The sequence below is a fragment of the Rhinatrema bivittatum genome, chromosome 2, assembly GCF_901001135.1.
Source record: "Rhinatrema bivittatum chromosome 2, aRhiBiv1.1, whole genome shotgun sequence".
Lineage (NCBI taxonomy): Eukaryota > Metazoa > Chordata > Amphibia > Gymnophiona > Rhinatrematidae > Rhinatrema > Rhinatrema bivittatum.
In genome coordinates, this window is record NC_042616.1 from 377,820,880 (window position 1) to 377,845,177 (window position 24,298).

Below are 24,298 nucleotides of genomic sequence, written 5' to 3' on the forward strand. Positions count from 1 at the left end.
TGCTACCCCAAACCAAATAAGCTGATACTTCACTTTCAATGCATATCCAGCATAGCTCTCTGCTTCAACGGCAGGGGAGAAAGTCTGACACTTCACGCATATCCAGCATAGCCCTCTGCTTCAACAGCAGGGGAGCAAGACTGATACTTCACTTTCAATGCATATCCAGCATAGCTCTCTGCTTCAACGGCAGGGTGGGATGAATAAAGGTGGATCTTTATTTATTTATTTATTTATTTATTTATTTATTTAAAGCGTCTTCTATACCGATATTAGTCGAAACATCATATCGGTTTACATCGAACTATAAGAAGGAAGTTACAAATAACAGGGGAAGGGGAGAGGGTACAGAGAACCGATAGGAAAGCGAGGAAATCATAGGAACAAATCAAACAAGGTTTTCCTCTAGAGGCTAGAGGAAAATAAGCAAAGTCAATTCAAAACAATATTCAGGCAACAATCAACAAGGACTGAATTACATAGTCTGGATAAACAGATTAGCATGGGTGTAGCTTGCTTATTGCGGTGGTTAATACCCCTAACTAATTAAGCTATTTCACTTAGATGCAGTTCCAACACTGCTCTCTACATTAATGGCGGGGGTGGAAGGGAAATAGAATAAAAAAGGTTACTAAGAGCCAAGAGAAACATAAGTATGTGAGAGAAGAAAAAAAAGTGCGAAAGCTTGCTCGGCAGACTGGATGGGCCGTTTGGTCTTCTTCTGCCGTCATTTCTATGTTTCTATGTTTCTATAAGTCTCTGGTCTCCGAGGCTCGGATAACCGCTCAGATCGTCCCTCCGGCGTCTGTCTAATCGGGTTGAGCAGCCCTGTCAGGGCTAGACCCCGATCCGGCTCGAGGGTCCTCCCATGTGGAGACCCTCCGGGGGGGGGGGGGGGGGGGGGCGCCATCTTGCCCGCGTGGTCGCCGGCGCCATTTCCCCCCCTTAGTCGCCGCTTATCCGCACAACTGAGCCGGGTGCATAAAATACTTATGTGCACAGCGCCGCGCGCATATATGCCGGGTGCACAGCGACGCGCACAACTAGGCTAGTGCACCCAGCTACGCGTGCATCTTCCGTTCCTAGGCGCACAATGTAGGTACACCTGGAACGCATAACCAGGCCTCTCGGCACACGTATCTTACAAGATACACGTGCAGATCATGGCACCGCCGCCCAAGACAGCTAAAGGCCTAGTCCTCTGCCCAGCATGCCACCTGAGAGCGGCACAGCCTGAGGTGACCTCCGCCCTGTGCCTGTTGTGCGAAGAAGCCCGGGGGGAACCGAGACAAGGTCTTCCTCAGCCTGTAGAGGACTCTGGATCTACCAGCGAGACTACCCCGGACCTTTCTATTCCTGACTCGGCCCCCCCCTCAGTGGGGGCCCTCGAGGAGCGCCACTGCACCCAATGCGGCCTCAGGCAACTTCACCTGGGCGGGATTCTTTGCGGAACTACAATCCTACATCCACGCACAGACAGGACCACCAGCGGCACAACCACAACCCCTGCCAGTGGCCCAGAACCTCCCAAGGCCTTCCTGGCCTCCACCAAATGAGCCGCCCTGGACAAATACCTCCCCTTAGGGGACACAGATGATTCAGAGGAGGAACCAGAACCCCTGGAAGAAGGGGAACTCCCTCCAGGAACGGAACTGCATCGCACCATGATGTGCTTCTTCCCAAAAGACGAATTATCAGATCTTGTAGCCACGAGTCTGAAAACATTGGCCATTCCGGACACAAGCAACACAGCAGAGTCCAAGGCGAGCCCCTTCCTGGCCGGGCTCCGCCAAACCTCACACCATTTCCCTATGCTACAGGCCATACAACAACTGATCGACCTGGAATGGGATGCCCCAGAGGCCACCTTCAAGGGGGGGTCGAGCCCTAGAAGCTCTGTACCTCTTGGACCCCGCAACAAAGGAACTCCAGAGATTTCCCAAGGTCGACGTATTGGTCTGCGTCACAACAAAGCGCACCATCATACCTATTGAGGGAGAGCTTCCCTCAAGGATGCCAATGACAGACGGCAGGAATCCATCCTCAAGCAGTCTTACGAAGTATCAGCTATGACCCTACAGATCGCTGCTTGCTGTGCTGTGGTATCATGCGCGTCCCTGGCGATGGCCAGGGACGCAACTACGCCAATCGAGGCATTAGACCCGGCAATTTCATCCCTCACGGATGCGACCTCAGACCTGGTGCGCACTTCACCTCATCCATAGTGGCAGCCAGAAGACAGTTCTGGCTCCAAAGCTGGTCGGCTGACGCGTCCTCTAAGACTAGGCTTACGAGAATAGAGGATCACTCCTCTTCGCAGGCGACCTGGACAAACTAGCCGACAAATGGGGCGAGTCCCCAGTACCCCATCTACCGGAGGACAGGAACAAGAGGAACCAATGCCCCTCTCCCCGGGCACCCAAGGGCAGAGGATCCCAGCGTTATAGACCATACAAAAACACTTACCAAGCCCCCCGCCGGCAAAGGGCAGTCCTTTCAGAACAGACACAACAAAAGAGGAGACGGCTCAGGACCAGGCCCCAGCCGCAACATGCAATGAGAATCAGCAGACCCATCTATAGGAAGAGATCATAGGAGGCAGGCTTGCCCTTTTCTACCAAAGATGGGTCGAGATAACGTCGGACAATTGGGTCCTATCTCCATCATCCGAGAGGGATACTACCTGGACTTTCACAGCATCCCTCCGGACAGGTTTGTGATTTCTCCGTGCCACGACCCCTCCAAGAGGAAGGCAGTGGAAATCACACTATCAAAACTACTTGCTCTAAAGGCAATAACACCGGTGCCTCTGCACCAACAAAATTCGGGGCACTATTCAATCTACTTCATCATGCCCAAGAAAGAGGGAACATTTCGGCCCATACTGGACCTCAAGACCATCAATCGCTACCTGAAGGTACCCCGCTTCTGCATGGAAACCCTGGGTGCGGTCATAAAGGTGGTACAACTGGGAGAATTCCTGACCTCCCTGGATCTGTCAGAAGCCTATCTCCACATACCAATCCATCGCATCCACCAGCGTTTCCTACGCTTCGTGATATTGGGCCATCACTACCAGTTCCAGGCCCTTCCGTTCGGGCTGGCTACGGCTCCCCGAACGTTCACCAAGATCATGGTGGTAGTAGCGGCAGCACTGAGGAAAGAGGAAATCCTCGTGCATCCATACCTGGACGATTGGCTGATCAGAGCGAAATCACCAGAGGAAAGCCAGTAAGCAACCTCTAGAGTCAAGGAACTACTGCAGAACCTCGGGTGGGTTGTCAACACACCTAAGAGCTACCTGCAGCCCTCCCAATCCCTGGAATACCTGGGAGTCCGGTTCGACACCAAGGGGAACAGTCACCCTTCCCCCTACAAGGAGAAGGAGACTGGAACAACTACGAGCACTGTTGAATTCCACTCTCCCCACGGCATGGGACTATCTCCAAATCCTCGGACTTATGGCATCAACCATAGAAGTCGTCCCGTGGGCAAGGGCCCACATGCGGCCACTACAACACTCCCTACTATCTCGATGGAACCTGATGTCTCAAAACTACTCCGCCCCCCTCTGGCTACCGGCGAACTTTCAGAACCAACTACAATGGTGGCTACAAGAAGATCACCTGAGCGAGGGAACACCACGGACGCAAGCCTATGGGGATGGGGAGCCCACTGCCAGGAGCTAACGGCTCAAGGGCAGTGGAACGAAGAAGAGTCTGCATGGAACATTAAACCGACTGGAAGCCTGGGCAGTCAGACTAGCCTGCGTACGGTTCAGCCACAGACTCTGGGGCAAATCGGTCAGTCATGTCAGACAACGCCACAACAGTGGCCTACATCAACCGCCAGGGGGGAACCAGGAGTCAGCAGGTGTCCCTGGAAATTGAACCCCTAATGACGTGGGCAGAATCAAATCTACAAGGGATATCAGCCGCCCATAGCGCGGGAAAAGACAACGTCACGGCAGACTACCTCAGTAGAGAGAGTCTGGATCCGGGGGAATGGACACTGTCGACAACAGCCTTCCAGCAGATAGTAAACCACTGGGGAACACCAGCCATGGATCTTCTGGCAACTGTGTCCAACGCCCGGGTTCCCAAATTCTTCAGCTGAAAACTGGAACCAATGTCCCAGGGAATCGATGCCCTCGTCCAGACCTGGCCTCAGGAGGATCTACTATACGCCTTCCCTCCATGGCCACTACTGGGCGGAATCATCCGTAAGATAGAACACCACAGAGGGCTGGTACTTCTAGTGGCCCCGGACTGGCCAAGAAGGCCATGGTACGCGGATATGCGAAGACTTCTGGCGGGAAACCCTCTACGCCTACCTCCACACTACAGCAAGGACCAATCCTCCATGAAGACCCAAAGAGATTCTCACTTATGGTCTGGCCATTGAGAGGTCTCGCCTGAAAAAGAGTGGATACTCAGGACCAGTGATTGACACACTGCTCCGAGCACACAAGTTCTCCACCTCCTTAACATACATACGAGTATGGAGAATATTCAAAGCCTATCTGTCGTTGTGGCTATCACGCGACAATATGGAGCGGGGGTGGACTTGGACCCTCCGCATTGGCTAATAATATCCACAGATGCCAGTCTTTCCGGTTGGGGCGCGGTGTATGCAGACAGATCAGCCCAAGGGCTATGGTTGCCGATGGAGGGATCTTGGTCCATCAGTCGTCTCGAGACAAGAGCTATTCGACTTGCTCTACAAGCATTCCGACCCTGGATTCAAGGCAAAATGGTTCGAGTGTTCTCAGACAATGCGACGACGGTGGCTTGCATCAACTGTCAAGGAGGGACAAGAAGTCCCGCGGTGGCTCTCGAGGCTCGACTCCTGTTTGTCTGGGCAGAGCGTCATCTCAAGGGAATTGCCACTTCTCATGTCGCCGGAGTGGAGAACGTGCAGGCGGACTTCCTCAGCAGACAGCAACTCGATCCAGGAGAGTGGGAACTGTCCTCCAAAGCGTGGAACCTAATTTGCGCCAGATGGGGCGTGCCACAACTAGATCTGATGGCAACTCAGGCGAATGCAAAGACAGTACGATTCTTCAGCCGCTGGCGGGAGTGGGGCTCGGTGGATCTCGACGCTCTGGTGTGTCCGTGGCCCACGGGGATTCTGCTTTATGCCTTCCCGCCGTGGCCCCTCATCGGGCGTCTTCTGCGTCAAATACAACTCCATCCAGGCAGGGTGGTACTGGTAGCACCGGAGTGGCCAAGATGCCCATGGTTTGTGGATTTGATTCACATGGCTCTAGAAGGTCCATTGCAGCTCGCTCATCTGCCGCATCTTCTTCGGCAGGGACCCATATTTTCGGATCAGGAGGATCGCTTCTCTCTTGCGGCTTGGCTTTTGAGAGGTGACGTTTACGCTTGAAGGATTATTCTGAGCAGGTCATTTCCACCCTTCTTCAGGCTCGACGCCCAGCCACTTCTATGGCTTATGTTAGATTCTGGAAGCTTTTTGAGTCATGGTGTCATGAACAGGCATGCGATCCGTTGTCTGTGGATGTCTCTCGGGTGCTGGACTTTCTGCAACAGGGGCTCACTAAGGGATTAGCGTTCAATTCCCTTAGGGTACAGGTAGCGGCTTTGGGTGCTTTACGGGGCAGAGTTAATGGCCGTTTGCTTGCACTTCACCCGGATATCTCCCGATTTCTCAAAGGGGTTAAACATTTGTGTCCTCCCGTCCATTCTGTTTATCCGGATTGGAGTTTGAACCTGGTACTTCGTATGCTATGTGGACCCCCTTTTGAGCCTATCCGCAGAGCTTCTCTGAAGGATTTGACCCTAAAAACGTTGTTTTTGGTGGCCATTTGTTCGGCTCGTCGCATTTCGGAATTACAGGTGCTGTCGTGTCGGGATCCTTTTCTTTGAATTTACGATGATAAGGTATTGCTTCGTATGGTCCCTTCCTTTGTCCCGAAAGTCGTTTTGGCCTTTCATTTCAACCAGACTGTCGAAATTCCAGGTTTTCCGCAGTGGTCTCGGGAGTCCTCTCAGGGTAGAGACCTTCATCTTTTGGATGTGTGCCGTGTTCTTTTTACGTTACCTGGAGGTTACTAATGCCTTCCGACTTTCCAATCACTTATTCATCCTCTTCTGGGGCCCTAAGCAGGGTGACAAAGCATCTAAGCCAAACATATCGCATTGGATTAAGGAAGCCATTGCTTTGGCATACATTGCCCGAGGTCGTCAAGTTCCTTTGGGTCTCAGAGCTCATTCCACCAGAGTCCAGGCTACATCCTGGGCAGAGTGTCAATTACTGTCACCTCAGGAGATCTGTAGGGCAGCTGTGTGGTCCTGTTTACACACTTCCCTAAGCATTACCGACTGGACGTTAAGGCTTCTGATGAATCGTCCTTTGGTGAGAGTGATCTGCATGCGGGTCTTTCGGGTTCCCACCCAGTGTAGGGTGGCTTGGGTATATACCACTTTTCTGGACTGATCTGGGTATGTTCAGGAAATGAAAATTGGTTCTTACCTGCTAATTTTCATTCCTGTAATACCACAGATCAGTCCAGAGGCCCACCCCTTTCTTCAGATACCGAAAGACTGTCTTGGTCAGAACCTGCTTAAGTTTTTTTTTATTGTTGAAGCTCCTTTTTTGCAGACATGATTCATGGATCAGTTTTTAGCAGTTGTTTGGTCTGGTTTTTGCCAGCGGCGAAGGGTAGTCCGGAAATTTGGTTGGGTGCTACCCTTCGTTATTTAGTTCTGTTAGCATGGGCTTGGGTACAGGTCAATACTGAGTGACTGCAGGTGGCACTCTCGTTATGTAGCAGTGCCCAAAGTTCTAATTGTTCTCTGACTCCACCTGCTGGTAGGGATACACAACCCACTTTTCTGGACTGATCTGTGTTACTACAGGAACGAAAATTAGCAGGTAAAAACCAATTTTCATATCGAGGCCATAACCTAAATAAAGCATCAATCGATATTACGGAAATAAGTTATATTCAGTATTGTGCAACAATAATTATTACTCAATGTTTTCACAACAAAGACACAAGGCCAGAGGAAAAGATGAAAAACTTCTCCTCCCGGAAGTGACATGGGTAGATGAGAAACACTGAACATCAAGGACACCTAAAATTCTAAGAAAGATCTAGAACATCTGGCTGAAGCATGCTGCTCTAATAAGAGAAAGATTTTATATGTTTCAAATCACTAGATAATCTGATTGCAATAATACAATGGAAACAGATGAAAGACAACAAAATGCACTGTTTTGACAGAACTTGAAGCAATTCTACAGGGAACTGGGGAAGAGCATAAGTACTGTTGAAACATCACCAAACAAACCTGAAACACAAAAGTTCACTGGAGAAATGTGTGGGAGGATCCTGTAGAGCTTGATAGAGAAACAGAATCACTCCCCAGCATAGAGGAGAACATGGAAAAGGCAAATAAACAGAGTTATTATTATTATTTTATTTATTTCTTTTATATACCGAAATTCGATCGAGATATCACATCGGTTTCCAGATAACTAAAAGAATAGGGTAGTAACAGCCCTATTTTACATTATAACATGGTAATAAATATAACAAAATATAACAGAAATAACAGAAATACATGGAACATTAGATTATAGTATAGTCGTAAATGATATTAAGAACATATCCAGAATTTAAGAGCCCTGGCCTTGATGCAGTACCCAACTTTTGGCTCAAATGTTTTAACATATCTCTACTAAGACATGGCAGTTGTGGATAACAAGAACAACATTACTCCTTCCAAAAGGGAGACCCAAGTAATACCCCCAAAACCTACCACTTGTAATCCACAAGTTCACTGAAATAGATGCAGATACGACTATATGATTGCATAGATTCTAATAACATCATGGTAATAGAACAGAAGGAAAACGCAATGAGGATAAGGAAGCAAAGTTCAGTGGATTCTGAATAAAGCCACCGTAGCAAGCAGAAAGAGAAAAAACAAGACTTGTATATAGTATGGATTTATTATGAGAAAGCACTCGGCAGCATCCCGCGCTCATGGATAAATTGCATTGAAACACAGAAATTAAACCATGGAGTATATCATGTTCACAACTTTATATGAATTATGGAAGATTTGTCATTCCTAGTGAGGTCCAGTGAGGAATATTTCAGGAAGATTCCCTGTCACTACTTTTTGAGTGGCACTGAATCTGAGCATACGTATTAACTTCTTGGGCTATGAATTTATCCTTGATCCTAGAAATTCAAATGATCCACAGTCTGGCCCCTCTGTGAAGACTGGACGGGATGTGCCAAATTGCTGCTGAAAGTTACTGTCACTTCTTGAAAGAGCATCCAGACAGTATTGGGATATGAAGATGTGAACCGACAATCAAGTTTCAGTGTTGCAGATGTCAAATGAAAAGGCTGTTAGGTAAGCCACCAAGGTTGATGAGCCTTTACAGAGTCTGTGATCTGAAGACCTGGTAGAATAGAGCAGTGTGTGATAGTTGGCTAGCCAGTTGGACAACGTACATATAACAACTGCTGCTCCCAGTCTCATAGAAGACTAACAGATCAGATGCCTGATGAAGTGACTGAGTTCTCTTCAGATAATAGGCTGAGACCCTTCTCTAGTCTAGTGAATAGAGCACCTTCTCCCCTTTATAAGAATGAGGTATTGGAAAGAACATGAGCAAAACTATGGCTTGATTCAGATGAAATGCAGAAACCAGTGGTGGTACTGAGATACACTTTGGCTGATGCTAAACTGAGTGAGCAGAGGGAGAAACGACAAGTGAGAACAGGTACTGAAGCAGATATTTTGGAGCAGCGGATAAGGGAGCCTGCCTGGTGCCAAGATAAACGCTTCCATTTAAAACTGTATACTTTTCTAATAGAATGCTTCTTGGTTAAAATACAATGTCCCTTTTCTACTGGCAGTAAAGAAAGGAAGAGGCCACCGGAGGACCCCATTCCACTGGCGGTGAAGAAAGGAAGAGGCCAGTCTCTGGGCAAACTGAGCCCATCTTGTAGTCTGTACAGGCCTCATGGTTTTCAAAGCTTGCGAGGACAGCACTTTCTCTGTGCTACATGAGATCAGCATAGAGGAAGTGTTACACCTTCAAATTTTCAGTTCTGCGTGGTCACCAGAGAGGAGAAGCAGCAGAGCAGGCTTGGACAATGAATCTGCTTCTCCCCAAGTGTGTGCCTGCCGAGGGGTGTAGGGTGTGTATGTGTATGAAAATGAATGGGTGCCTGCCTGCCTGGGGGTGGGTGCATATGTGTTTAAGGATGAATAGGTGCCTGCTTGGGAGGGTGTGTCAGGGAGCCAGTGAGAGTGAGTTCATGTTTGTGTGTGTGTGTGTGTGTGTGCAGGAGCCAGAGTGAGTGCATATATATGTGTGTGTGTGTGTGGGTGAATGAAAGCACATTCTATGTATATTTGGGTGAGTGAGAGAGCATTGTGTGTTTGGGTGTGGAGAGAGAAAGAGAGGATGAGAGAGAGAGCATATGGGTGTGCAGGGCCGCCATCAGGAATTTTGAGGCCCCATACAGCCCGCGCGCTTTGCCGGCGCATACTGTCTGACGCGGCGGTGACGTCACAGCCGCGTCAGACAGTGAACGCTGGCAGGACAGAGCGCGCGGACGAGTCTCTGTCTGCGGTGCTCTGTAAATCAATGCTATGCGTGTCTAAAAGACACGCATAGCATTGATTCTCTCCCTTCTCTGGGGCCCGCACCCAGGGCCAGCTCCAGGTTTCAGTAGGCCCCTGGGCGACAGACTGTCGGAGAGAGCCTCAGTGGGCCTCTTTGCCATGAACTAATACATCCCCCAAGCGCACCTGCCGCCTGGCGGCTGCGGGCCCCCATATGTGGCAGTAGATCCTGGGGCCCCATACTGCAGGCCCAAGAATACTGCCCTGATGGCGGCCCTGTGGGTGTGCAAACCCCCCTGCCCCCCTTCCTGCTTGCCTGCTAATCCATGTCTATCTCAGAGCATCTGGAAATCAAAAGTTCCCAGGTATGGAGAGTGGGGAATTTTTTAAAATCCCTTACTAGTTTTAATTATTGGGTATTATTTGATGTGTCTGTTTTGAACTATTTTATAGGTGTTTGGAATATTTTTATATGAGTTTTTAACTATTGTATGGTTGCTGCTTTGATCCTCTGACTATGGGTTATAATTGCCAGGGTAACTGCCCCCCACTCCCCCACTCATTGCGTTCTAATGGAACCCCCCTCACAAAATTCTAAGGGGGACTCCGGCCCTTAGCTCCGATAAGCACCAGTAATGTGGCCTTTAAAAAAAAAATTGCCCTCCCCTGATCTAGAGGAAGAAGGCTGCTCAGCCCCTGCTGACGAGGACTGAATGGTCGTATGTTGCTCCTTAATCTGGGTGACTATTTTTCTGAACTAACCCCCGAAGTGAAAGTCACCTGAATACGGGACATCTGCTTACTCATCATAAATGTCCTCATGTAGGCTGCTGGTTCTTAACCAGGCCATCCGGCATTCCCTAGTGACTGCTGTGGAAGACTTTGGTACAGTGGTCAAACAATTCATACAGTGACTGGAGGGTATGGTATTTGCTGTCTTCCACATCCAGAAGAGACTGTTGATAACCCTTCTGTTCCTGTCCAGAGGCTTCAGTTTGATGCAGTCATGCACATATTGTACTGTATACAGTTAATGGACTGCAGTATGGACATTGAGTATCAAGGTCTGGAATTCTTTCTTCTGGAAATTCAGCAACCTAGGGTTCTTGCCCAGGGTACTGTTGGAAAACAAGTTGGACTTTTTTGCTCGTTTTAACACCAAATCTACTGCCACAGTCTGGTGCCACAGTTGCATTCCTCCAAACCCCGGAGTTAGTTGAACTCCATATTTAAAGTCTAGTTTCCTGGTGTTGCACCTGTAGCGATACCAGGTGAGAGTGTGGACCCCTTGTCCAAGGTAAGGTTGACACAACCTGAAAGGGCGAATCCCTGCAGGTCCCTACCGTCGGAAGGCAAGGCTGATTTAGATGGCGAAAATGTTCAAACTCAGTCCAAAATAAGAAGTCCAATAATTGCCAATAGTTAATCCAAAGTCCAAAGCTAGAAGAATTGTAGAAACCAGTATATTGTCTGAAGCCAGAAGTATTGTAGAAACCAGTCTTAGTCTGAAGCCAGAAGAAACAGTGAAGATGGAAGGCAGGATCAAAAGCAGGAACCAGGAAAGAAAACTGGAACAGCCTGGCAAGGAAACAGGAACAGGCTCAAAAGTATCAGGAGTAAACTGTAGCACTCTAAGTAAGAAGGCAAACTTGTTGCCAAGATGCTAGAGGAACGTTTGTTCTTTGTTTTAAAGGTAAGAGCTCTGACAGCAGGAAAACTACTAAATAACAATGCAAACTTGTTGCCAAGGGAACGGCTCGGACATCAGCAGGGAGCCAGCCGTTGCTTCCTGCCTCGAGGCCTTCAATTCCTCACAGCTGACGCCGAGGCAGTGCAAGTACAACATCTGGTCACTGGGACAGAGGGCTGGATTATCACACATTCTCATTTGTAGATTCTGCAGAATTTGATGGATCGGGATCGCTGCTGGTTCAGAATATGTTTCCAGAACCCAGAGTAATATTGCCTTGCCCAGCTTGTCCAGGAATTTAGAGCATGAGAGGTCTTCTGATGGAGATGAATTCTCTGGCAGGTCAGGTAAAGGGTTTGATCCCTTCTCCAAACTGAGAGGTGGATGGACACTAGTCCATGACCCCGATGAAAATGCTGGTGATCAAGGCAGGGACCTTGATTGCCTTGGAGGGGAATACTCATCGGCCATGTTCTTGGCAACAATGTCCCATCTTTGGAATGGTGACTAGAGTCCTATGCTGAGAGGGATGGCCTGGTGCCCACCACTGGGACCTCTGATGTGAGCTCCTGGGGTATGTAGGAAAGAGGGACTTTCCATTGAGGGAACAAATCCCACTTCTTAGACAGGAAAGGCCGAAGGGTGCTCTCCTTGTCACAAGTTGACATTGAGGTACAAAGAGTTTTCACCAATTGTTGCGTGGTCTATGGACTGTTATATCCTCTGGCCCAGAGTTGGAGAAGAGACATCCTCCTCTGAAACCAGCTCTGTTTTATCCTCCTGAGAAACATGTATATTCGCCTCCTGAGAAACATATACTGGACTCTAGGTGGAGGCATCCTCCTGGGCTTACTGTGATGAAAGATGCATAGAGACCAAGTGTAGTCCATGTGTAGATGATAGTGAGGGGACCCTGAAAGGTTTGGGATCTGGAATGATGAGGTGAGATGAAAAGAAGGGTACCAACAAACATGAAGGTAACTGCAAGGACTCTCTTCCAGGTCCGTCCCCCCCCCCCCCCCCCCCCAGTTGTTCCTATACTGAGTGTGGTGTTAGTCCCAGGGATCGGTGCATGTTCTTTGGACATGCCAATGGTTCCAATAAATGGTGATGCTTCTGCACCAAGCACTGTGGGTGCACCAAAGAGCATGCCAGCGCCTGCTCTCTGCACTTCTGCATCTTGAGCACCCCTGAACTATGGTGGATCCAGGGTCCTGTGCTGCAGTTGGGGGAGCCCTGCCTAAGGAGCTCCTGCTCAACTCTGCATGGAGGGTGCCTGAGGAGGCCTCACTCCAGGAGGAGGAATGACTGACTCTTTACTGACCTGCAAAGTTCCTCCATTTTCCAAGCTCTTTTCCCCTGAAATCTAGGTGACATCCGACCACAATCGTAACATCTGAATGGTGATCTGGACCCAGGCACCTGTAGCAGATGACGTGGCAATCGATGATGGACATCTTATGGCTGCAAATACATTTCTTGAAACCACTGGAAGTGGCTTTCTTGGAATCTGATATTCTTGATTCTTCTTACTTTTTCTTTTTTTTTCTTTTTTTAAGGTAGCACTGAAAAGTGCTGTTGAGGGTCTACCAAGGCAGGGAGGCAACTTTGAAAACAGTAAAAGTTTTAAGAAAAATTGCGAAAGCAGAATAGTAGTAGAGAGAGAAGGTACATGTTTGTACAAAAGCTTGGATAAAAAAAGAAAAGACTGAGGCAACTTATATGTGGGAACTCCCGTGCATGTAAAACTTTATTAAATTAGAGAGATGGTTCCGTTCACTGTTGGATGATGTCACCAGTGTTTCATGAGATTCATTTATGGTAAGGAATCTTACTTTCTTTCATAGATAGTTTAAAATATTGTTAATATTTAAAGCACTTTATAGTGTAGTTCTTGAATATCTTTAAAAAAAACCCAACACATTGGTTCCTATGTGTCCTAACATGTGCATTATGCTTTGGCAGTGATGCTTTCTTTGCTGTCTATAGCAAGATTATCTGTTATTTGAATTAAGGGCATTCTCTTGTATGGCACATGTGGAATTCTGTTCTCCAAAATTAGAAATACTAAATGATTACCTGTGCTTTAGAAAAATGATTGAAGTATGGTTATTTAAACAGGCCTTAAATTAAGATGTTCATTTTTCTGATAATCTGAGTACCAAGTGTATTTTGCTCACTTATTGCTTGCTTTTAGTATCAATTATATGGTTTTTAAATGTTCTGATGATGCTTTTAGAGGTTGTTAATGTTCTGTTGTATTTGTTTTATGTGTGTAATGATGATTTAGATGTTGATATGTGTTTTGTTTTATGGTTGTCTTATAGTGCTTTATTTCATTTTTGTTTATGGAATTTATATACAGTTTGCCTGTATTTTAAATTTGATATTCTCCCCCTTGAACTTTCTTAGGAAAGCTGGGCTATAATGATTTGATTTGATTTAATTTTTTTTTCCTCATTTGATCTATTTTTTCCTCTGTTCTCCTTCCTTTTCCTCCAGCCTCTTCCTCATTCATTTTTGTTTCCTTCCAGGCTCTTTTACCATTACTCTTCCCTTTTTCCATCTGGCTTCTTCCTCTTCCCTGTCTCCAGCATACATTCCTCCTGCTTCCTTTTTCCTATATCCCCTCCACCTCTTCCTCTAACTCCTTCATATCATCCTCCCTTCCCTCTCTTTAGCTTTCTACTCTACCCCCTTTTCCATCCCAGCCTCTCTGGCCATAGTGACTCTGTTCCTCCTTTCCATGGCAAGATGCTGTCATCAGGTACAGCAACCTCTTCAGCAGCAAGGGACTACCTTGGGTTGCATCAGTAGCAGCTTCTCTTTCACAGCTTGTTGGTAGGAGCTGCACCAGACCACGAGTGGTAGGCTGTCTTCAGCAGCTTGGCAGTTGGGAGCTGTCTGGGCATAGTCTCTTTTCCAAGCAACCTGGTGTCAGTTTTTCTGCTCAGATAACCAGAAAGACTTTTCACATGTAGCAAGTTTGTGAGTAATTCTGCTTTGGAATATTTTGACATAATATAGGAAAGGGACTGCAGACAGAAAATGAAAATCAATATGTGGTCTAGGGCAGTGGTTCTAAACCTTTTTTCTGTCGGGACACACCTGACAGATGGTTCTCGCATGCGTGACACACTGACCCATGATCGTCATGGGGCTAGATGTAAAAGTACAGTTTGCATCCACGGGAACCCCCCTGATCCACAATAATGGATGTAAAGCAGAATTATGACATTCCCCATACAACTCACCCTACAAAAAAGATATTCTGGTTCTGGTGTCATCTCAGTAACAGCAACTCAAACTCCTTCTACTTCCAGGCTCAATAGCCCTACTTATGAAAAGACAGCAGTTTACCACCAATGCATGTCCTCTTGAGAAAACACAACAAATAAGACTGATAAAACTCTTACATGCTAGTAAAATATCTCATTTCGGTAACAGACACAGAACTGACCTAACATACTCCCAGGATCTGTAGTAATGCACATAAACTAATTCGCACACAGTTACACCTGTATTATGGAATACACTCAAACAGGAGCAACCCTATCTATGAAAAGGCAACACTATAAATATTAAATCAGGCCCTAAAAACCAATACACCTCTTATTAGGAAAACAGAACTAGCAAGCAGCTATAGATCCCCACACAGAAATAATTGTAAAACTATACTAATAAGCAGAATAAATGTTTCTAAACAGCTATGAACAGAATAACATCCAACAATTAAAAACTCATAAAATCTATTAAAAATTCTCCAAACACCAATAAAATATTTCAAAAAAAGCAGACACATCATATAATATTAAATAATTAAAATGGCAGTCAATCAAGAAAAATAAACTTAAAAAGCCACCTTTACTTACCCCCTCCAGCAGCTCTCCTACTCCTCTTCCATGCAGGCCGTAGCACACAGCAGAAGCAGCAGTAGAGGCTAAGCTCTATACTCATGGTCCTCTTTCTTAATGCCCATGTCTCTCTCACACACACACACACACACCATACCAGTCATGCCCCCATGACCAGTTTCTGTCTCTCACACACCAATCATCTCCCAAACAGTCTTTGACACACACACCAGTCACCTTCCTGAACAGTTTCTCTCATGCCATACACACACACAGGCTTCCCACTTCCGTGTTCTACTTACATATACAGGCTTCTCACTCTCATAATCACTTTCTCTGTCTCACACACACTCACCAGTCTCTCACTCCCATGCTTGTTCTCTCCACATGCACAGGCTTCTCATTCCCATAATCACTTTCTTTCTCTCTCTCACACACACACACACACACACACACACACAAACACACACCAGTCACCTGATCTCTCTCATGCATACACACACACAGGCTTCCCACTCCCATGTTCTTTCAGATATACAGGCTTCTCACTCCCATGCTGTGTCTCACACACACCCAGGTTTCTCACTCCCATGCTCACTCTCTTCACATGCACAGGTTTCTCATTCCCATAATCACTTTCTCTCTGTTACACACACACCAGTCTCTCTCTCATTTCCATGCTGGCTCTCCACTGCACAGGCTTCTCATTCCCTGAATCACATTCTTTCTCTCATATTCACACACACACCAGTCTCTTTCTCTCATACACACCGTCACCTTACCAACCAGTCTCTCGCTCTCATGCATGCACACACACACACAGGCTTCCCACTCCCATGCTCTCTCACATAATCAGGCTTCTCACTCCCATGCTTTCTTTCACACACATCCACCCCCCCCAACAGCAGACTTCTTACGCCCATGCTTTCTCACATACCCAGATTTCTCACTTCAATGCTTTTTCTCTCTCTCACACACACACACATCAGTCATCTCCTTGAGCAGTCACTTTCATTGTCTCTCACATATACACATATATCAGCTCTCTGACCAGTTTCTCTCACTCACACACATGGTCTCAATCACACGCAGGCTGGCTGCTTCTTTCTCTCACTCACTTCCTCTTCCCCGCCCCTCCCCGAGCACAAATGGTAGCTGCAGCAGCCTCCTCCTCCTCCAGCCCCCGCAAGCCAAGAAAGTAGAATCCCATCGGCCGCGGGAGGCTCATGCTGCTGTCTCCTTTCCCGATTACAGTCTGCTTCAATTGCTCGGGGGCCGATGCTGCAGCCGCCGCTGCTGCAGCCGCCGCTGCTACTTTATCACGCGGCACTGCTCTTTCTCCTTCCCGCGCACCGCGTATCACTTCCTGTTCCGGGTCACGGGGGGGGGGGGCAGGCGCGGGAAGAAGAAAAGGCCAGCCACAAGTGCCACAGCTTCTTTTAGCACTGCTGCCGTTCCCACTGGGCTTGAACGTGTTGATAGCCCGGCGGCAAAGACAGCAGGGAAGAAAGAGCAGCGGGAGAGACCGGGAGCATGCGACACAGCAGCCGGTGCTTGGCGACACACTAGTGTGTCGCGACACACCGTTTGAGAACCGCTGGTCTAGGGTACAAAGAGTGGCTCTTTAAAGCTGGGGAAATAATGGTGTAAAAAAGTAACAATGTTGCTAAAAGGGAGACATAAATATTGTGAAAATATGGGCTTCTTTCACTAAAGTTTTATATAGGCTCAGTTTGGTTATGAGACAGTTCAGCATATAGGTAGAAAGAGTCCATTGAGAAGCTGAAATTGACCTGACAAATTAACACACTTGTATGATTGAATAAGAGAGCGCTGCTGAGTGAGTAAATTAGTAAAATATTATATCATTTACTGTTCATTAAATGTCATGAATGTCTAAAGTCTTTTCTTCAGCTTACCAGTAATGTTTCAATAGAGATAATGACCAAAGTTTCTTAAAATGAATAAGCACTGAATTTTGTATCTTTTTTGCATATGTTGAACAATTGAGTGTTTGGCAGCAATGAAAAAGATATTATCAAAGGTTGTTTTAAGATATATGCTTGTATAATGTCAGAGGAAACGATGAAAATACATTTATAAAAATTATAATAAAGACAAAGTTGTTACAAAAAAATAGAGAGAGAAGGCTTTGTTTTTCTAAGCACAGCATGTGCTTAGAAAAACAAAGTTAGCAAGGGGCACATTTAAAACAAAGTTAGCATGGGGCACATTTATGTTTAAACATTTTTATTAGGTTTTTATATAGAAAAAGAACATCACAAGAGAGAGTGTAGTCAGATCTCTCTCCTGAGCAACAAACCCAACATGAAATCACTGTAACCCCCACAGAGAACCATACCCTCCCCCAACCCCCCCATTCCCCCCCCCCCAGTAACAAATACAATAAGGAAGAATCGGGTGGGGAACCCAAATGTAGCCTGCTAGAGGGATCAGACAGTCAGGGAGCAGAAACCAGTCAATCATTCAGAACCATACTCCTCGCACGATGAGGCAAAGATTGCAGGTATGGACCCCAGATGGATGCGAAGTGTCGTCGTCGATGGGGAGATCCTCGTGCCGCCATACTTTCCATAGTCATCATCGCATGTAGCTGATTTCGCCAAGTCCAGAAGGATGGCGCCTCCTGAGCCCGCCAGACCAAAAGGATCGCCTTCTTCCCCACCAAACACGCCTTCTGTAACAAAAGGCGCGAGCCAGGATCTCTAACTCGAAGCGGGGAGATGCAACCAAATAAAAACCACAGTGGGGAGAAGGGCAACACCACATCAAGCAAGTCAGTTAAATAGTCCGCAATCTTGCGCCAAAATCCGTGGATCGCAGGGCAGGTCCAAAAAACGTGAGACAAACTACCCACGATTCCGGAACAGCGAGTACAAAAGGGCGTGAGGGCTATCGACAATTGATGAGCCCTCTGAGGTGATATGTAGGCCCGGGTCAAGAACTTGTATTGCATCTCCCTAAAGTACATGTTGGTAGAGATCCGGGCTATGCGCCGGAAGCATACACGCAGAATAAAACCGGTGAGGTGAAACTCACCATCTTTATGCCATCGATCCACCAAGGAAGCACAAACATCAACCTGGGCATCCCGTTGTAAAAGCCTATAATAATGGGAAATAGTAAGGGCCTGGTCAGCGGTGAACTGAAACATCACATCTAGGGCCTTAAACGTGGCAATATCCTTGGTTGCCGGGGGCAGGGACCGGAGGTAGTGATGAACTTGTAAGTATGAAAATGTGTGAGTGGGGCGGAGACCATAAAGAGTTTGAAAATCAGTAAACCGCAGTAACTCCCCCTCCGAGTTCCACAGGTGACCTAAGTATATCACCCCCCTAGCCTCCCAGACCCTAAACGCAGCCGATTGGGTACCGGGCTGAAAGTCCGCATTCCCCCTGATCGGTAAAAAATATGCACAAGTATGAGGGATATGCAAGAGTTTGGTAAGGCACCTCCAAGATCGCCGTAGCGGCTGGGTAAGGGCTGATTGCAAGAGGAACGAAGGAAGCCGGCCCGCGTCAGCCTGCAAAATATAAGAAGGAGCCCACGGGTAGAGTAATGTCCGATCAATCGAAAGCGGGGCATAGTGCGAAGAGCCCTTCAACCAGTTGCGAAGAAGCCGCATATTACAAGCTAGGTTGTAGTGGGCCAGGTTAGGCACCCCCAGTCCTCCCCCCCCCCAAGAATTCTGGAGCCAGCGGAGAGGCAACCTGGATTTCCCCCCTCTCCACAAAAATCTACGCAGCTCCCCCTCCACCCGATCTAGGTCCCTGCGTTTCAAGAACAATGGTAAGTTCTGTAGCAAATATAGCCATTTGGGGAGCAGGGTCATTTTGAATAGGGCCACCCGCCCCGCCAGGGAAATGGGGAGAAATTTCCAAGCAGAGAGAGTGGCTTGAGTGTGTTTGAGCATATAGGGAACATTAGCTTGGTAAACTAGTTCAGGATCCGAGGGCAAATAAACCCCCAGATATCGAAGTGTATCTCCCGCCCATTGTAAGGGAAAGGAGTCCCCCCAGTCAGCCTGCAGAGTAGGCGGATATGCCAACGCAGAAGACTTAGCCTCGTTTAATCGGAAACCAGAAAAAGTCCCAAACGCTGTAAGGAGACGTAAGAGAGGAGGCAAAGACGAACGGGGATGGGTAATAAAAAGTAGCAAGTCATCCGCAAAAGCCACGGATTTCAGGATCTCAGAATCCATTCGAAGACCGCGAATCTCCGGGGCATCAGCAATTGCGCTTAGTAGCGGCTCCAATTGTAACAGAAAAAGGAGAGGAGAGAGGGGGCAACCCTGTCTCGTACCGCGGTGCACTGCGAACTCCGCCGACTGGGAACCATTGGCCACTATACGCGCCCTAGGGTCCGTATAAAGAAGGTGTAGGGCTTGTAGAAAAAAACCTTCAAATCCCATACGGTGTAACACATAAAATAAGTATCTCCACTCCACCCTATCGAACGCTTTTTCAGCGTCAAAACTGATCGCAAGATAGGGGAGGGACAATCTCCGACCGATGGACATTGCAGCCAAAATCTTGCGAATATTAGACAAGGCATACCGTTTGCGGACAAAACCAGCCTGAGACTCACCAACTAAATAAGGCAAACAGGTCGCTAGTCTGTCCGCCATGATCTTCGCCAGCAATTTGTGGTCATAATTAAGTAAAGATATGGGACGGTAGGACTCAGTTTGCAAGGGGTCCTTTCCAGGTTTGGGTATTAATATAATATGTGCCAAATTATCATGGACAGGAAAGGAACCCCGGGCGATTAATTCCGTAAATGCCGACGCTAGGGGTTGGGACACCGATTCTTTTAAAAGTTTGAAAAATTCCGAGGTGAAGCCATCGGGTCCCGGTGCCTTAAAATTCTTAGAGCCATGGATAGCAGCCAATACCTCCGTCGAGGAGATTGGGGCATTGAGCCTATCTCGGTCTGCAGGGGTCAAGTGCGGGAGCGATAATCCTTCACAAAAGCGCTGACAAGCACTTGGATTCCACCCCTCAGACGTGTAAAGCGAAGAGTAAAAGGCCCTGAAATTTGTTAAAATAGAGGGGGTGTCATGAACTACTGTCCCTGAAGAGGTACGTAGGGCCGGGATATGGCGGCAAGCCCGCGAGGACTTGATAAGATTGGACATCAGTTTACCAGCCTTGTTACTAAACTGGTAGAGTTTAAATTGGTAATATTGGTAACTTTTCTGTGCCCTTTGGTGGAGCAGAGCATTGAGAGCATGTTGCTTAGCCAGATAGGCCGCCCGGGCAGACGCAGACCTAGACTGAATTAAATGGACTCTGGCTACCCGAGCTTGGGAGCTCAGCGCTAGGATGCGGCGATCCAGGATTTTCCGGCGTTGCGCAGTGTACGATATAATCTCACCGCGCAAGACCGCTTTAGCAGTGTTCCAAAATAAAATGGGTTGTGTTACGTGGGTTTGATTATTAACCACAAAATCTGCCCATGTTTGTGTAATAAAGGCCTTAAACTTCTCGTCCTGTGCCAAGTAATAAGGGTAGCGCCAATGACGAGACGAAGTGGGGGGGGCCTGAAGCCGAACCTCCACCCACACCGGGGCATGGTCCGAGACAGCTATGCTCTCAATGCCCGCCGCTAAAACCCGGTGGAAGGCATGGGTACTCACTAGGAAGTAATCCAGCCTAGCAAATGAACCATGTGCCCTAGAAAGATGCGTGAAGTCGCGCTCCATGGGATGCAGCGTCCTCCAGACATCAAGCAAATGTAACTGAGATTCCAGTAGATTGGGACCCCGCCCCGCTCCCACATCCCATCCCCGACATTGTGAAGCATCTAAGTGAGAATCCCGGACAGTGTTGAAATCACCCCCGATAATTAACATATCAGACAAATAAGGCAAAAGGTGTGTAAACAGAGTACGGTAAAAACTGGGAGCATACGTATTTGGTGCATAAACATTACAAAAAACCACAACGTGATGAAACAATTCAGTGACCAAAATCAGGTAGCGCCCCTGAGGATCCTTAATTTCCTTAGTAATAATAATAGGGAGTTGTTTGTGAAAAAGGATAGCCACCCCCGCTGATTTAGAGGAGGCGGAAGCATACCGCACCTCTCCCACCCAGGCCCTACAAAGCTTCACATGTTCTCCATCCGAGAGGTGGGTCTCCTGTAAAAAAGCCACCGCCGCCGACTGGCGTTTCAACAGGGAAAGGACTTTCGTGCGCTTAATAGGGGAATGCAGGCCACAGACGTTCCAAGAAATCAACTTCGTAGCATTACTCATGACAGAGATCCAAAGCAGTGGGTACCGCATGACAATGCCAGGGAAACTGAGAGCAGGCCTGCCCAGCCCAGGCCCCCCCCGTCAGACACTGATCCCCCAAGGCAGCGGAGACTAGAAAGGCTACCAATTTGTCCCCTGTGACTACAGCGATTTGGGCCACCCTCTCCATTACTCGAAATCCCCACAACTCACACAATTCCCCCCCGCACCCCACCCACCAATCCCCCCGTCCCCCACGAGCCTGAATCCCATCCCCTCCCCCACCCTGCCCAACCCCCCTCCCCCCTCCCCCCTCCCCTTCCCCCCAACACTAATTGTGTGCGAAACCCTTCCCCCCTCCGTTCCGCAAACCAAGCCTTCATCAAGAAGGCAGAGAGATCCGTCAAGACGTGGACAGGTCCACCCCAAGTGTAATAAAACATCAAGAACTTACAAGAGCAGTAACAAGCATGAAAGATCAACAATGCATCAACCAACCCCTTTCGCCGTTGGCCCTCCCCTACAGGAGTACCCAAAGCCCAGATTAACAGATGGGGCCACTCATAAACACTCCAGTAATCCATAATGTAAAAGAGTAAAACACAAGGGCTACAAGCCCAGCCATGTCATAAGAGGTCCCGCATTAGGGCAAGTTAGGCGCTAGGGCCAAACAAAAATACTCAAAGGAAAAAAAGGATATCCGGATCCGACTGCTGACAGGCCACAAAGTAAGATGCAAAAAAAAAACCCCCTTAGTTGCAAGGGGCTCACTAGATAACCAGACTGGCTAGTGATATATAGCCTGTAAGCGGAGTAGCCAAAAAAAACCCAGAAAAAATCATACCAACTAGGGAGCGAGTTATCCCGGTCCTGGGAAGAGCGTGAAATAACAGTGTGAGGACCGGCTGGCTAGGCACAATACGCATTGTACGTCCCCATTCCCACTCCAAAAGCAAGAAGCTTGAATCCTGAGCACAACAATTGTTCCCAAAAAAAACGCCAAGCAGCCCGAGAGAATGTTAGGGACCTACACAGACCAGCCAGATAAAAGGCAAAATGGGGACAAGAACAATATTAAAAAGTAAAAAAAAACCCCGCGATGGGAATCAGTAACTTGTCGCAGCCACTCCCCCGAAGCACAGTAGAACGCCACATGGCCCACATAGGGCTCGCTCAGGAGATGGTATCGATGAAACGCTGAGCTGTATCCGGTGACTCAAACATGTGAGGGACGTCGGCATGCCACACCCGGAGACGGGCCAGGTACAAGAGGGAGAATTTGACTCCCCGGTTGTGGAGATTAGTGCAGAGCGGGGAAAATCGCCGCCGGGCCTCCGAGACTGCAGACGAGTAGTCTTGAAAGATCCGAATGACTTGGCCCTGATAAGTTAAAGCGGCTTTGCTGCGAGAAGCCCGCCAAATCTCGGCTTTGTGCGCCGAATTTAAGATCTTGGCAATTATCAGGCGGGGGCGTCCCTGAGTGGCCGGCCTAGAACCCAAACGGTGGGCCCTCTCCACCACCAATTTCCCACCGAGTTGCGGCAGCTCCAGGGCCTCCGGAAGCCAGGTTTCAAGGAGCGTACATAAGGTTTTTTCAGCTATCTCCTCCGAGAAGCCCATAAATCTGAGGTTGTCCCTTCGGGCCCTGTTCTCAAGGTCCTCCACCTTCTGAGAGAGCGCGGCGATTAGTTTAACTTGAGTGTCAACCTTGCCCGCCATTGCAGTCGCGTCATCTTCAACCCCCGAGACACGAGACTCTATCTGAGCTAGGCGCGGTTGCAGGGCAGCAATGGAGTCCCGGACTTCCCCCAACTCCTCATGGAGCTGAGACCATTTTTCATCCAGCGCCTCTTTGATGGCAGCTTTGATGTCCATGAGGGTAAGATTCGAAGGGGGATCGGGGGCTGACTCACCCGCACTAGCGACCGCCATTTTGGGTTCCGGGGCCCGCGGTTTTTCTTTCTCTCTCCTCCCACTCTTGGAGGTCATGGCCGGCGACGTCTTGCACCAGGTTCGAATCGAGGACATGCACTTCAAACCGGGGTAGGCGAAAATAAAATTTTTGAGTAGTTGACGCGCTACGATGGACCGCGATGAACGGGGTGGGCCTGAGAGCCGGAGGTCCGCACGTCCTCACAGCTCAGCACATCACGTGATCCTCGCATGGGGCACATTTAAAACTAATCGGAGAAAGTCCTTTTTTACTCAACGCACAATTAAACTCTGGAATTTGTTGCCAGAGGATGTGGTTACTGCAGTTAGTATAGCTGTGTTTAAAAAGGGATTGGATGGGTTCTTGGAGGAGAAGTCCATTACCTGCTATTAAGTTCACTTAGAGAATAGCCACTGCCATTAGCAATGGTAACATGGAATAGACTTAGTTTTTGGGTACTTGCCAGGTTCTTATGGCCTGGATTGGCCACTGTTGGAAACAGGATGCTGGGCTTGATGAACCCTTGGTCTGACCCAGTACGGCATTTTCTTATGTTCTTATGTTTTGTGTCTGTTGTTTTGTTTTGAAACATGAATAATATGGCTAGTAATTGTTTTTGTGAGACTTTAGGCCTAAAGTTGAGTTAATTCACCTGAGAAGTGCCATTTTAGGACAACAGAACATTAGGTAGAGACTCGTTATTTTTGTAAACGTTTGGTAGACTTGTGCTCTCTGTTCTGCCTGTTTTGTAAAAATCTGAACTTTTTAATCTAATTTCTGAAATCAGCAGGAAGACCCCATCAGGCCATCGAATGGACCTGTGTAGTGATTAAAGCTTATGATGTCTTGGCTCGGTTTTTTTATGAATCAGGTAAAGTCCAATGGCACAATGTACAAATTCTCATATAAATAGTAACACTATTATCAGAAGGATGGCAAAACTCC

The 24,298-nt window shown here is 47.9% G+C and overlaps 1 protein-coding gene across 3 annotated transcripts in view; it reads left to right on the forward strand.

The window, feature by feature from the left end:
* ELP2 (elongator acetyltransferase complex subunit 2) overlaps positions 1-24,298 on the forward strand; it is a 751,239-nt gene that overhangs the window by 45,228 nt on the left and 681,713 nt on the right. The window lies entirely within an intron of this gene.